Source organism: Felis catus, chromosome B3 (genome assembly GCF_018350175.1).
Source record: "Felis catus isolate Fca126 chromosome B3, F.catus_Fca126_mat1.0, whole genome shotgun sequence".
NCBI lineage: Eukaryota > Metazoa > Chordata > Mammalia > Carnivora > Felidae > Felis > Felis catus.
This window is the reverse complement of record NC_058373.1, coordinates 76,117,640-76,131,736: the sequence shown is the minus strand read 5'-3', so window position 1 is coordinate 76,131,736 and position 14,097 is coordinate 76,117,640. Positions and strand designations below refer to the sequence as shown.

The 14,097-nt window shown below is 36.4% G+C and overlaps 1 long non-coding RNA gene and 1 other non-coding gene across 2 annotated transcripts in view; both read left to right on the top strand.

The window, feature by feature from the left end:
* The window catches only part of LOC123386027, a 270,457-nt gene that overhangs the window by 156,791 nt on the left and 99,569 nt on the right, over nucleotides 1–14,097 (top strand). The gene's annotated exons all lie outside the window — the stretch shown is intronic.
* LOC111561072 lies at nucleotides 9,100–9,205 on the top strand. The gene has a single exon (XR_002743440.1). It is a non-coding gene; the product is annotated as a U6 spliceosomal RNA (small nuclear RNA).

Sequence of the window (14,097 nt, the reverse complement as noted above, 5' to 3'; positions counted from 1 at the left end):
GATGATGATTAATTGAGGTAAGGCATATGTCATGCATTATTTGCGTAGTGTTAGGCTCATAGTAAGTATTCAATTAAATGTGGCTCTGTGTGTGTGTGTGTGTGTGTGTGTGTGTGTCCACGCATACTTTTATGTGTGTTTACACTCATTGTTTATGATCCAGGAACAACTTTTTGTTCTACTCCGGTGATGCTGGATTAGTCTTGATCAGGACAGATAGCAGTTGGTCCTCAAGGCATAGTAATCAAGATGTGTAAAAAAAATGAGACACTTGGTAAGCAAACATAATAGCTTAACATATCAGTTTGAAGATGGTATTTCAGCATTTTGAAAAGAGTGTTGTGTAGAAATATAGGCATTTCAGATAGTAATAGGTATTGTACAAAAAAAATCATTAGCTAAATGATTAAGGAAGGCTGGCTTACACAAATTAAAGGGTTTACACAAATTAAAAGTTTTTTTTTCCTTTCTCCACAAGATTTCTCAGAGTTTTTAACTGCTAAAGGACATTGTGATTTCCAAAAATGGAATATCTGGCCAGGAAGCACTTTTTCTTCAGACATCTAATGGACCTAGACAGTCATTTTAGGTAAAGCTGTTCTATTCTTATTCCAATTACGTGGACACAATTCTAAACTCTTTTGGAAGGCTCTTGAGGGAATCACCTTGCCGTTCTGTGCAACTGAGGCCTAGTTTTTGTAATATTTTTTCTTTTCTTTATTTTTTTATTAAAAAAACAATAATTTTTCACCCTGAAACCTTGTTTCCTTCTTTATTTTTTATTTTTAATTATGGTAAAATATACATAACATAGAATTCACCATCTTAACAATGTTTTTAAATGTTGATTTATTTTTGACAGCAAGAGAGAGAGAGAGAGAGAGAGAGAGAGCAGGGGAGGGGCAGAGAGAGAGGGAGACACAGAATCTGAAGCAGGCTCCAGGCTCTGAGCTATCAGCACAGATCCCTATATGGCGCTTGAACTCACAAGCTGTGAGATCATGACCTGAGCTGAAGTCAGATGCTTACTTATCTGAGCCACCCAGGCACCCCACCATCTTAACCATTTTTAAGTGCACAGCTCAGTAGTAGTAAGTACATTTACAATGCTGTGCAACCAATCTCCAGAACTCTTTTTATCTTACAAACATGAAACTCTAGACCCATGAAACAATTCCCCATTCCCTCCTGCCTCCAGCACCTACCAACAACCATTTTCCTTTCCGTCTCTATAAATTTGGTGACTCCAGGTACCTCACATAAATGGAATGATATAAAATTTTGACTTTGGTGACTGGCTTATTTCACTTAGCCATCAGTCGGCATAATTAATACTAGCTCTTATAGCAGACAAATCTGAAACCTTCTCTGACTGACATAAGGCAGTTACTTTCTCACTCATACAGAGACTAGTCTGGGTCAGGTGGTCCTCCTACATCTTATGGCTATGTCCTGTTGACGACACGGACTCTAAGATGACTGTGGGCAGAGCAATGGGGAACGGGGTAGGCATCGGGACGCCTAGCAGCTTCGGCTGGCCCTGAAGTGACCTCTGTCATGCCTTCTTATAGTCCACTGGCTTGGCTTAGTTACATAGCACTAATCTATCTGGATGGAGGCTGGGAAATACAGAGGAACCCATGGAATTTCCGAGGGGCACTGACTTTGTGAGACATGCTTAATGAACTGCGTTTGATTAAACACACCAACAACTCTCATGACTTGGTTAAATTAACGTTTACTAAGTGGAGCACAGAATGCTGGCCAGTGGTTGTAGTTCAGTAACAGACCACAAGAGAAATTGAGGCAGAAAAGTTTATTACTCACAGGCCCTGGAGGAAGGACAACTCGAGGGGCTGCATGGGGACACGAAGGCAGAGTAAAGAGAGAAGGCAGGAACTGGGGTCCATGCCTTTAGTAGTGTGAATGGGTAGGGTACTTTGGGGCTTCGCAGCTAGGGCTGGATTGATCAGTTGTAACCAAAGAGTTGTGTTTTGGTAAGTCCCCAGGGGGGTATTATCTAAGGAATGCATGAGGCATATAGGCACTGGGAGGTAGGAGAGACAGTTGAAGTCACATTAGGAACTTCTATTTGCTTGTGACTCTAAAGCTGCTATCCAAGGCATGAGTTTGCAGGAGAGGCTAATGTCAGTTTAAAGTCCCTGCAGACTAGTTGGCCGAACAAAATGGATGTCCAGGCAGCAATATCATGGATTAATTTAGTTAAACTCTCAACACTAACTGTATTTGAAAAAGTAATAATAGATATCTGTATGTGATTTGTTTAGCCCACAAAACTGGTGGACACAGGAATTCATAAACCTCTTGCAATAACTCTGTGGTATGCCACAGGGGTTTGTGGACAAGATGGGTTTCTAGGGTTCATCGTTAATCATAACAGCAATGTACTTTCAACTAGCAGAGAAGGAAGCTGGAACTTAGGACAATTTAATTTCTAGATAAGACCAGCACTAAATTCAACAGATGAGTGTATTTATTGTTTTTAAAAATTCTCCAGGAGGACATTAATGGTGACATTTTCTCCCATAGCCACTCCTGTGATGAACTTAATTTCAGTTATTTTGATGTGGGATTTTGGAATTATTCCTTACTGTGCATTCTTCTTTGCCTCTATTGTGCAATAAATTAAACTTGCCACTTTGATTTGAAACTTCTGTGTTGATATAGTTGTTTTGACTAATTGATCATGCCTTAAAGTTATTTTTAATTAAAGGGATATTCATTAATTCTCATGTATAAAACTGACTTAAATTCAGTGGAAAAGCCCGTGGCATATTAATTATATAATAATGTATGCTTTATACCTTATGGTTGACTGTCCATAATAATTATATGAACCCTATGCCTGTACTATACCAAAACACTCCATTAAAAAATGCTAAGGCTGGGGCGCCTGGATGGCTCAGTCGGTTAAGTGTCCGACTTCGGCTCAGGTCATGACCTCGTGGTTTGTGGGTTCGAGCACTGCATTGGTCTCTGCTGACAGCTCAGAGCCTGGAGCCCACTTCAGATTCTGTGTCTCCCTTTCTCTCTGTCCTTCCCCTGCTCATGCTGTCTCTGTCTGTCTCAAAAATGAATAAACGTTTAAGAAAAATTTTTTTTAATGCTAAGGCTATAAACCTGGTTGTTAAGCATCACATAGATGGACAAAGAAAAAAAGCTGTTTGAATGACTCCAACTTATAAAAACTACTGAATTCCATCAAAACATATTGCATATTGAAACACAGTGACAGTGTATAACAGTATTGCCTTATGCTTTATTACAATGGCTAATTTTAGCCCCTAACATAGTTTCTGGTGGCCTTGTCTAACACATTTGAGAAAAATAGATATTACTTTCCACCTTGCTGTGAACTCACTTGGGAAGCCTCAACTTCTTTCTCAAAAATAGAGCCAATATCCACTTATTTCAAAAATATATTTTTGGCAATGACTGGAATTTATTTGAAATTATATTTCTACAATAAGCATGAGGATTATCTTGCATTATCAGGTGTTCTTATGCATTTTGAATATACTTAAAATTATATATACTCTTTAATTAACACTAGATCAGGTCTGTATAAAGTTATAATCCAGAGTTATGATTTACAAATCGCTTGATTTTTTTTTGAATTAAATTTGGAGCATGAATATCCATACTGGATGAGATGTGTGTGGGGTTAGTCACAGAAGATTTGCATAGAGGTAATGATGTCTAGAAGATTCTCCAACATAAGGGGATATGGGGATCCAGATTTCCTAGGAGAAGTAGGAATAATAAAATCGTAGTTTTGACCAAATGTATATGGATGAATGAAAGAACTGGGTTCTATTGAATGATCTTCAAGAGTTCTGATTACAATATGAAAGCTCTGTAGCTCTCCTAGGTTATTTTCAAAGTGCATTTCTCAGCCCAAACTAAGCATTTTGGTTTCTGGCAGATTCGTTTTTGTCATTCTTTGAGCTAGGCTGGCTCATGCTCATCTATTCACTTTTATCATTAAAACAAACAAACAAACAACAACAACAACACAAACAAAGCAAAATGACATCCCCCAGTTCATATAAGAATCAATGGTAGAAAAAAATATTAAATGTCTTAGTCCATTAGCTTTCACTTTGGGTCATAGCCTACAGAAACACCCTGCGATACAAAGGATATCAAGTTATTTAAGAGTCTTCCTTGGTTTTGCTCGTTAGGAATATGTTGTTTTCCCAATACACTGGGTTTTTTTTGTTGTTGTTTGTTTTGTTTTTGTTTTTGTTTTTGTTTTTTGCTAGAGAGAAAAGTGAATTAATTTCTCGCCAGTTCTGTGCGTGGTTCCACTTTCATTTATATTAAAAGCATTCTATAAATCCTACAGGTTTGTTTTGGATTGTTTATAGAAATATACTGGGAAGGAAAGGAATGATTGCTAAGCTGGATTTCAGTAATGGAGTAATCAGAGACTTTCATAGAGTTCGTTTTATTCCTTATTTATGATTTATAGTTGTTTCTTTAACTTCCTGCAAGGTACATGAAGGAGCATAAGCTAGAAAACTAGGAAAACATACATAAATATTTATTCAAATGCGTTATTTTTGCCTGCTAACAATGTTTTGGGTTTTTTTTAAGTTTTCTCTATTGGAGCATATTTTTCAGAGCAGCTCACTCAAGTTTCTTTTCTGTTTTGTTTTGCTTTTATTTGTTTTTGCACATTACCAGGGAAAAAGCAAAAGTTTTATTCTCCCAGAAGAAATTGCACTCACTGCAACTTTATCACACCCTACGTTGAAAAGCACGAGGATGTGATAATGATGCTATTACTATTGCTTCCCAAGGAGCACAGGTGAGAGGAAAAGCAAGCAAACCATCAGGTTACACTCCCAGTCTTGCCTTCTACATAATCTGAAACATAAAAAGAGCTTTGCACAGATCTGGAATTTATAATACCATTCTCAAAAGTCTGTGTTGGGGGGGGGGATGTGTGCGTGTGCATGCCCACCTTTTATGCCTTAACAATATCTCTAAGGATATTAACATGCCGAAACAATGGATTGAAAAGTAAAAAAAAAAAAAAAAAAATCAAACAACTGCAAGCCCTAAACTGTCTTGACTCCCGTGCACCAATTTTATTGGATTAATCATTGTCTTGATGTTGCTAATATGAGCCAGAATAAGGTAATCTGTGTGCCTAATGATAAGCCCAAACATACCTCTCTCATTGATATCAAATGCAGACACTATGAAAGGCATATTAATAACCCTTAGCCCAGACATCAACTGGATGGTTGTGTTAACAACAGTGGTAAAGTGCTTGGGTTCTAGAATCAGAATGCTTTGCTTCACATCATGGCTCTGCCCCTCTCTGGCTGTGAGCCTACACAAGTTACTTAACCTTTCTGGGACTCAATTTTCTCCTCTGAAAAATGTGAGTATTCTACCCCAGTTTTGCTGTTGGGATTATATGCGCTAAATGATTCAACTAAAAAATGTGTTAAAGATCTTAGTGCAATTCCAGACACTTAGTACTCAGTAAAATTAGCTAACATCAGTATGCAAAGTCTCGCTGAAGATTTTATAGTTGACTTACATCTCATCAGAGAATATTAGTTAGGTATCCAATAATTATGTCTAGAAGAACAGTGAGTCCATTCACACTGAAGGCACATTGAATGTGTTTTAAACATGATAGAGTACAAAACAACCCCTTTAGTGACTGAAGGAAAGAACTCTTTTGGCTCATTAAAACAAAATAAAGTAATACAACATACGACTTAGGGAAGGAAAGAAAATTGGTAGATGTTAGAAATGTTTAGCAATCTCTGATTTTCAGTGGAAGAAAAATGTAACCTTATGTAAGGCTCAGGGCAGACTCATTGCATAGGACAACTTGCTTATGAAATCTTTGTGACAGGAATCCCAAATTATACATCAATTCGTTTAATAGCCAGAATTTTGGGGAATGGAATTTGGTGTTTGTTTTTGTTTTTATTTATTTTTATTTTTATTTAATTTTTTTTCCAACGTTTTTTATTTATTTTTGGGACAGAGAGAGACAGAGCATGAACGGGGGAGGGGCAGAGAGAGAGAGGGAGACACAGAATCGGAAACAGGCTCCAGGCTCTGAGCCATCAGCCCAGAGCCTGACGCGGGGCTCGAACTCACGGACCGCGAGATCGTGACCTGGCTGAAGTCGGACGCTTAACCGACTGCGCCACCCAGGCGCCCCTGTTTTTGTTTTTAAAATATTAAATGAGTACTCATTGCTTCATATTTGCTCTTTGGCTTTGAATGATCTATTTAATGTATGCCATTTTTGTGGAAGCAGGATATAAGAGTATATACTTTTTAACATCAAAAGCAGCCAAAGCAACAAAAAACGTTCCACAGTTTGTATTCCCCAATACATGTGAATATCAGTAGTTAGCTTTCTCTTTCTTTTCTTTTCTTTTTCTTTCTTTCTTTCTTTCTTTCTTTCTTTCTTTCTTTCTTTCTTTCCTTTCTTTGCTTCCTTCACTCACTCATTTGTTCACTAATTAATTACTTTGTTTATTTATTTATGCAAGCAAGTAAACAATCTGGCCTAAGTCACTCTGTATTTTATGATGGCTGGGATTATAATTGGACTTTTCTATGGCAATAGTCAACACCAGAAATTAGCAAAGCAATGTCTATTTTCTAAAAGGCAGTAAACATTTTTGAACATGCAAGAGCTCAGATAATATAATTACCATGAGGCCTTCTTGAACATACTATTAGAGGTTGATAAGAGATGAATAGACAAGCTAAACAGAAAGGGTAGTGAAGAATGTCAGGGGTGTAGGACTAAGACGCTAGAACTGTAAGGCTCTGATTGCAGGGTTTGCCATTGGAAGACTAAGTAATCAGATTTTAGGACTAATGTGCAAACCATTGTGTAAGTTATGGTTATAGAATATAATACAACTTTTGTAAATCTTGGCAATAAATCATGTAACTAAAAAAAGTTAGAAAGAAAAGGGGAGTGTGTATAAGAAAGAAAGAACAAGTTTGGTTGTTTCTTTGTCTTTTATAACAATGGATCAAAATAGACACTTAGAACTGATAAATCTGGTAACAGAAGTATAAAGTCATTTAATAGTTAAAAGCTTAATGCTAAGGAAGATTTTTTTAATTTGCTAAAATTAAAGGTTAAGGACAGAGGAAATGGGATAGCAGAAGATCATTCTATAGACTAAATCACTATTCATATAGTATTTTGAAAGGAGCTGTGTAAGTAAATAATTAAGTGTACAGCTCTAATAAACCACTGCATTGATAACTATGTTGGGAAACTATAAATTATAACTTATATAAAGGGCAATTTAGTAATATATAGCAAAGATTTAAAAACACACGTATTCTTTGACTTAAAAATCCCATTCAAAAATTTATCCTGTGGGGTGACTCATGACTTAGCTGGGTAAGCGTTTAACTCTTGATCTCAACTCAGGTCTTGATCGTAGAGTTGTGAGTTCAAGCCCCGTGCTGGGCTCCATATGGGGCATAGAGCCTACTTAAAAAAATTATCCTGTAAACTCTACTGTGGATGAAATGAGATATGTGCAGTTATTTATTGTAGCATCATTTGTAAGTGAAAGATTAAAAACACCAAAATGTCCATCGGTAGGGAACAATTAAATAAAAAAATGTAAAAGCACACAATGAGAGGCAAAGAAGGATAGGAAGTTTTATGTGTTGATATGGGATGATATCCAAGATATGGTAAATGAAAAAAAAAATGAGAAGACTGCATGCTACCACTTGAAAAAAATTTAAAAAGAAATGCTTGTATGCATATTAAATATCTCTAGATGTATACCTATAAACTAGCAATTTACTTTATGGGGAAAACTGAGTGCTAGTGTTAGAGGTAGGGAGGGAAGTTCATTTTAGATCCTCTGCTTATTTTTAAATGTTATAGCAGTAGTATTTATTACATTTAAAATGAATTAAATATAAATTAAAGAAAATCAAGGAGCATTCATCTGTGTCATTTGCAACCTCAGTGAAAATGGCTCATCAGAATGGTTTGAATGGAGTAGGTTGAGAGGAAAATGTGGATTAAGAAATTGGAGAAAGGACAATAGACACATGGGCATATTTTTAATAAGTTTACAGGTGTTTGAATTTCTAGATCAGGACAATAGAGTTAGGAGATTTTGTTTTAAACAGTCAATAGATAAAGATAGACTATAACAGAACTAGATAATGGGAAAGACTGGCAGTACTCCAGTATATTTTCATGTTAGTGGGGGGTGATCCAGTATCTAGGATACAAATTTCACCCAAAATAATGACTTTGGTTTTGAAACACTAGTTTTGTATTTTTTTTTCTTTTTGTATCGAATTCTGTTATGAAAGGGGGCAGGGATGATAACTGAATAGATGGAACAAAGCCATATGATCATGGGAAAAGGCAGTCTTGGTGGGGCCAGCCAGCAGTATGGTATATTGTATCCACTCTGCTGGTCCTGCTACTTTGAGATGCCACCAGTATCCACAGAATGTGCTGCTTGGGTGAGTTGAAGGGAGGAGCAAGCGACAGGGAGTTCTGTAGATGTAGCCCTACAGACCAAATGGAATATGGTTATTGTGTGAAAAAGAGAGGTAGAGAAAAGTTATCAAATGTTTCTATTTCAAGATCTACAATTAAGTAGGGATTTATTTTACCTTCCATTCCGACCTGTATTCTACTTTTGTAGTTTATCCGTACCTTTTGAGAAAATTTATTTTGTTTATTGCATCTGCCTGTTACCACCCCCTTCCCCCATACTGTGGTTCGCACCCAACCCAAGCCATGACCACCTACACCCAAATGCCTTCTCTCTTCCTGTCCCTTTTCAATGTACTATTCTATGGCTTTCTATTTCCATCCTGTGAAAGTTATTCCCCTTTCTCGCTGATGGACTCTCTGCCTTCTTTTGATGCAACTTCAGTTTTTGGAAGTCTCAATGGACAATATAGACAAGTAGGGGGAGTTATTATTGCATATTATTTTGGTAGATGAATGAGTAGAAGAAATCCTAGCACCTACCATAGGGTCTGTGAATTGAACACAGGGTCAGGAAGTATTATTTAAGGTAATGAAGAGTGTTCACTTTGGCAGCACGTGTACGAATATTGGAATGCTACAGAGAAGATTAGCGTGGTTCTTGGGCAAGGACGACACGTAAAATAATAAATAATCCAATTTCAAAAGAAGTGGAATTTGGTTTAATTCAAGGCAGCTCTGGTGACAGAGCTAACACAGAACAGAACCAGGCTTTTCTTTCATAATATGCAAGGTTTTCATTCTGGTCACCTAACTCCCAGTTTGTTATATTGGGCTTTCTTAATTAGATAGGCAGTTGGTCTGAAGATGTCTCAAATCCTTTCCAAATCTTAATAGGTTATGACCATTGGGTTCATTCTCTACTTATCACTGAAGCTCATTCTTAAATCGGCATTGCTTGTGAAGTCAACTCGCTTATAGTAAAGTGATTTGCTTTTTAGTAAGATATTAGTTCTAAATCAAAATAATTTCATCTTTAAAAAAGTCAACATTCCTAGGTATTCACCCAGCTTTTGCTGTATGGAGGGATTATTGAAATGAGCTGAGACAGATGCACACAACTGCACAGGTTTCTAGCATAGCAAAGGCAATCAAGATGAGAGACAACTGGCTCGGCTGTTCAAAAGAAGGGATAGGTACTGGTTCCAGACCTGCTCCAGAGGGAAGCTCAAAGGTGCTCAGCACTGGCAGAACAAAGAACCCCAGGAAGGAGGCTTTGCTCCAAAAGAGAGGTTTTTGCTTCAGGAGAAGACTGTTCCAGGAAAAGAAAACTAGCTGTTTCAAACTCAAACTCAAACTCAAACTCAAAAAAAAAAAAAAAAGAAGCTGATCTCATAGCTCTTAGCAAAATAGTGAGTAGAAAAGAAATATTAACTTGAATCCAGCTGAGAGAAGTGGATCAAAGTAAACCTATTGCATATCTAGGGAAAGAAATGACTGTTTCTTGTACTGAGCTTTGGCCTGCTTTTCCCTTGTTTTATATTTTGTATTTTTCTATTATTTATGGTTGATAAATGTGCTTTGAAACTATAAGCCTGTTTTGTTTGTTTTCTCTGCATCATTCATATTTAATTCTAGGAACATTATGGAATGTTTCTTATAGAGCAGACACTATGTTAAGTGCTGCAGTTGAAAACTAAGTAGGACATGGCCCCTTCCCATACAGGAGCCTCATAGGATAGCCACACAACTCATAGCAATAGTGGGGAGTGGTTAAAAAGGAATAGGTTTTGGAATAAGACAGATTGAAGTTTAAATTCTGATTCTATCATGTCTTATCTATAAGGACAAAGAAAAATAAAGTGAATTCTAGTCTTCTGTAAAATGTAGATATCTCTCACGGATTGTGAAAATTAAATGAGATTATGTATGTTATTGACTGAATTGGACACCTCCCTCCAAATTTATATGTTGAAGCTCTAATTCACAACGTGACTGCATTTGAAGGTAAGGCCTTTAAAGATTAATCCATTTTTTTGTGCGGAGAAAGGTAGAGGTATTTCTAGCAAGATACATGAGGAAACAATTTTGGGAGATTACATTCAATGAGCTGAATATTAGAAGACATGGTTGGAAAGATCCAGATCTCAATTGTAAATGTTAGGCTGCATGGATATCTCATTTCCCTCTAGCTCCATTCTTGACTTTTTCCTATCTTGCTAACTGCCTCATGAGTTGACCTGTAAGGGCTGTGAACAGGAGGTTCTTAGGCCTTCTGGCCTTTCCAGCCAATGGAGAGCTCCAAGAAAATACCAGAGGGAGGTGGAGAAAGAGATCAAGATATTTATTCCTCTGGTTCCTCCTCTGGGAGGTAGTCTCCAACTGGCTGTGTCCATTAATTAATAATCACTACTACATACAGGTTGACCTGTTCTGTCTCTAAGTCTCTTTCTTTCCAGGTTCTACTAACCTCTTCTTTACTTTTGCTTTGAGCCTCACAGTGGCAACGAATCTTCCCTTGAGACTCCCAGATTCCTGCATTGTCCCTTTGTAATTTTCCATGTCCTGTCTACACCATTGTGATTCATTCTTTTGTAAAAACAAACCAAAGTTGTCCTCGAGTTTTCCTGATATGAGTGTAATCTTTTTCCTGTTAGAACTTGACTGATGAGTATTGATTTCGGTATTAAGACTTTACTCATTCATTCATTCATTCATTCCATCATAAACATCTGCTAAATGCTGCATATATGTATATATATGTATATATATATATATATGTACATATGTACATGTGTATGTATGTATATATGTATATGTATACATATATATGTATATATATATAAGCAAAATGTAATAACAGCATAGCATAATAGCTGTTAAAATGCAGAAACTATAAGGTACTCAGGACTACATAGCAATGATGCGTAATCTGAACATGATTTGAGTAACAGTATGTAATGTCAGATAGCACGGTGGAAGATAAGAATACAGAAATTTAGTACACAAAAAGATGGCACTACACTCTAGGAATGACAGTGGATGACAGGGAGTGAAACATGGTAGGTTTAGCTGTATAGGCTTTGTCTAAAGAATTAGTCACAGAAGCACCATGGTGAGAGAGATCCATAGCCTTGGGCTGGACTGATCTGGATATGGCCTTTGTCTTAGATGGATTTAGGCATAATCTACTTCACTGAAATCAATTTTGGTCCTTTAAAAAAAATTGAGGTAAGAAGCACCTGGGTGGCTCAGCTGGTTAAGCACCTGACTTCAGCTCAAGTCACGATCTCATGGTTTGTGAGTTTGAGCCTTGTGTTGGGCTCCACACTGACTGTTCAGAGCCTGGAGCCTGCTTCAGATTCTGTGTCTCCCTCTCTCTCTCTGCCCCTGCCCCTCTTATTCTCTCTCTCTCTCAAAAATAAATACATGAACGTTAAAAAAATTGAGGTAAAGTTGACATACGACATTGTTTTAGTTTCAGGTTTACAACATAATGATTTAAAATTTGTATATATTGTGAAATGATCACAATAACTCTACTTAACATCCATCACTATACATAGTTAACAATTTTTTCTTATAAACTTTTAAGATTTATTCTCTTAGCAACTTTCAAATATGCAATACAGTATTATTAACTATAGTTGCCATACTGCACATTATATCCCCATGACTTATTTATTTAATAACTGGAAGTTTGTACCTTTTGACTTCCTTTATACATTTTTCCCACCCCTCACCACTCTGCTCTGGCAACTACCAATCCTATGAGCTTTTATTTTAAGGTTCCACATATAAGTGAAATTAAATATTATTTTTCTTTCTCTGTCTGACTGATTTCACTTAGCATAATGCCTTAAAGTCCATCCATGTTGTTGCAAATGACAAAGTTTTGTTCTTTTTTTATGGCTGAATAATATTTATGTGTGTGTGTGTGTGTATGTGTGTGTGACCTCTTCTTTATCCATTCATTCAAGGATAGTCACTTGGGATGTTCCATGTCTTGGCTATTGTAAATAATGAAGCAATGAACATGGGGATGTCTGTATCTTTTCAAGTTAGTGTTTTCATTTTCTCCAGATACCCAAATGTGGAATCGCTGGATCATATTGGATTTGATTTTTTTTTTTTTTTTTAGTTTTTTGAGGAGCCTCCATACTGTTTTCCATAGTGGCTGTATCAATCTACATCCCCACCAAGAGTGCACAGGATTTTTTCCCCACATCTTTGCCAACAATTATTTCTTTTCTTTTCAATAATAGCCACTACAACAGGTATGAGGTGATATCTCATTGTGGTTTTGATTTGCATTTACCTGATGATCAGTCATGTTGAATGTCTTTTCATATACCTATTGGCTATGTGTGTGTCTTCTTTGGAAAAATGTCTATTGAGGTCCTCTGACCATTTTTTAATCAGATTGTTTTATGTTATTGAGTTGCATGAGTTCTTTATACATTTTGGATATTAACTTCTTATCAGATATATGATTTACAAATATTTTTTTTCCATTGATCAGGTTGCCCTTTCATTTTGTTGAGAGTTTCCTTTGCTGTGCAGAAACTTTTTAGTCTGATGTCTATTTTTGCTTTCATTGCCTTTGCCTTTTCCTGTGTGTCAAATTTTAAAAATCATCACTAAAACCAATATCAAGGAGCTTACTGCCTATGTTTTCTTCTAAGAGTTTTATAGTTTCAGGTCTTACATTCAAGTCTTTCTTTAGACTAAATTTTGAGTGAATTTTAGTGTATTTAGTGTAAGATAGTGGTCCAGTTTCATTTTTTTGCATGTGGCTGTCCAGTTTTCCCAAAACCATTATTAAAAAGACTGTCTTTTCCCCATGTATATTTTTGTCTCCTTTGTTGTAGATTGACCATATAAGTGTGGGCTTATTTCTGGGCTCTCTTTTCTGTTTCATTGATCTATGTGTCTGTTTTTGTGCCAGTACCATGCTGCTTTGATTGCTACAGATTTGTATTTCATCTTGAAATCTTGGATCGTGATACCTCTAGTTTTGTTCCTCTTTCTTAAGATTGCTTTGATTATTCAGGGACTTTTGGGGTTCCATACAAATTTCAAGGTTGCTTTATTTCTGTGAAAAATGGCATTGGATTTTTGATAGGGATTACACTGAATCTGCTGATAGCTTTGGGTAGTATGGACATTTTAACTATGAATTCTTCCAATCCACGAGCACAGAATATCTTTCCATTTTTGGTGTCATCTTCAATGTGTTTCATCAGTGTTTTATAGTTTTCAGTGTACAGATCTTTCACCTCTTTGGTTAAATTCATTCCTAGGTATTTTTTATATCATTGTATATGGGATTGTTTTCTTAATTTCCCTTTCTGATGGTTCATTATTAGTGTATAGAAATGCAACAGGTTTCTGCGTATTGATTTTGTTCTGTAAACTTTACTGAATTCATTTATTAGACTTAACAGTCTTTTGGTGGTGTCTTTAGGGTTCTCTATACATAATACCATGCCATGTGCAAATAGATACAGTATTACTTCTTCCTTCTTTTTCCTTCCTTCCAATTTGAATGCTTTTTATTTCTTTTACTTGCCTAATTGTTCTGGCTTGGGCTTCCA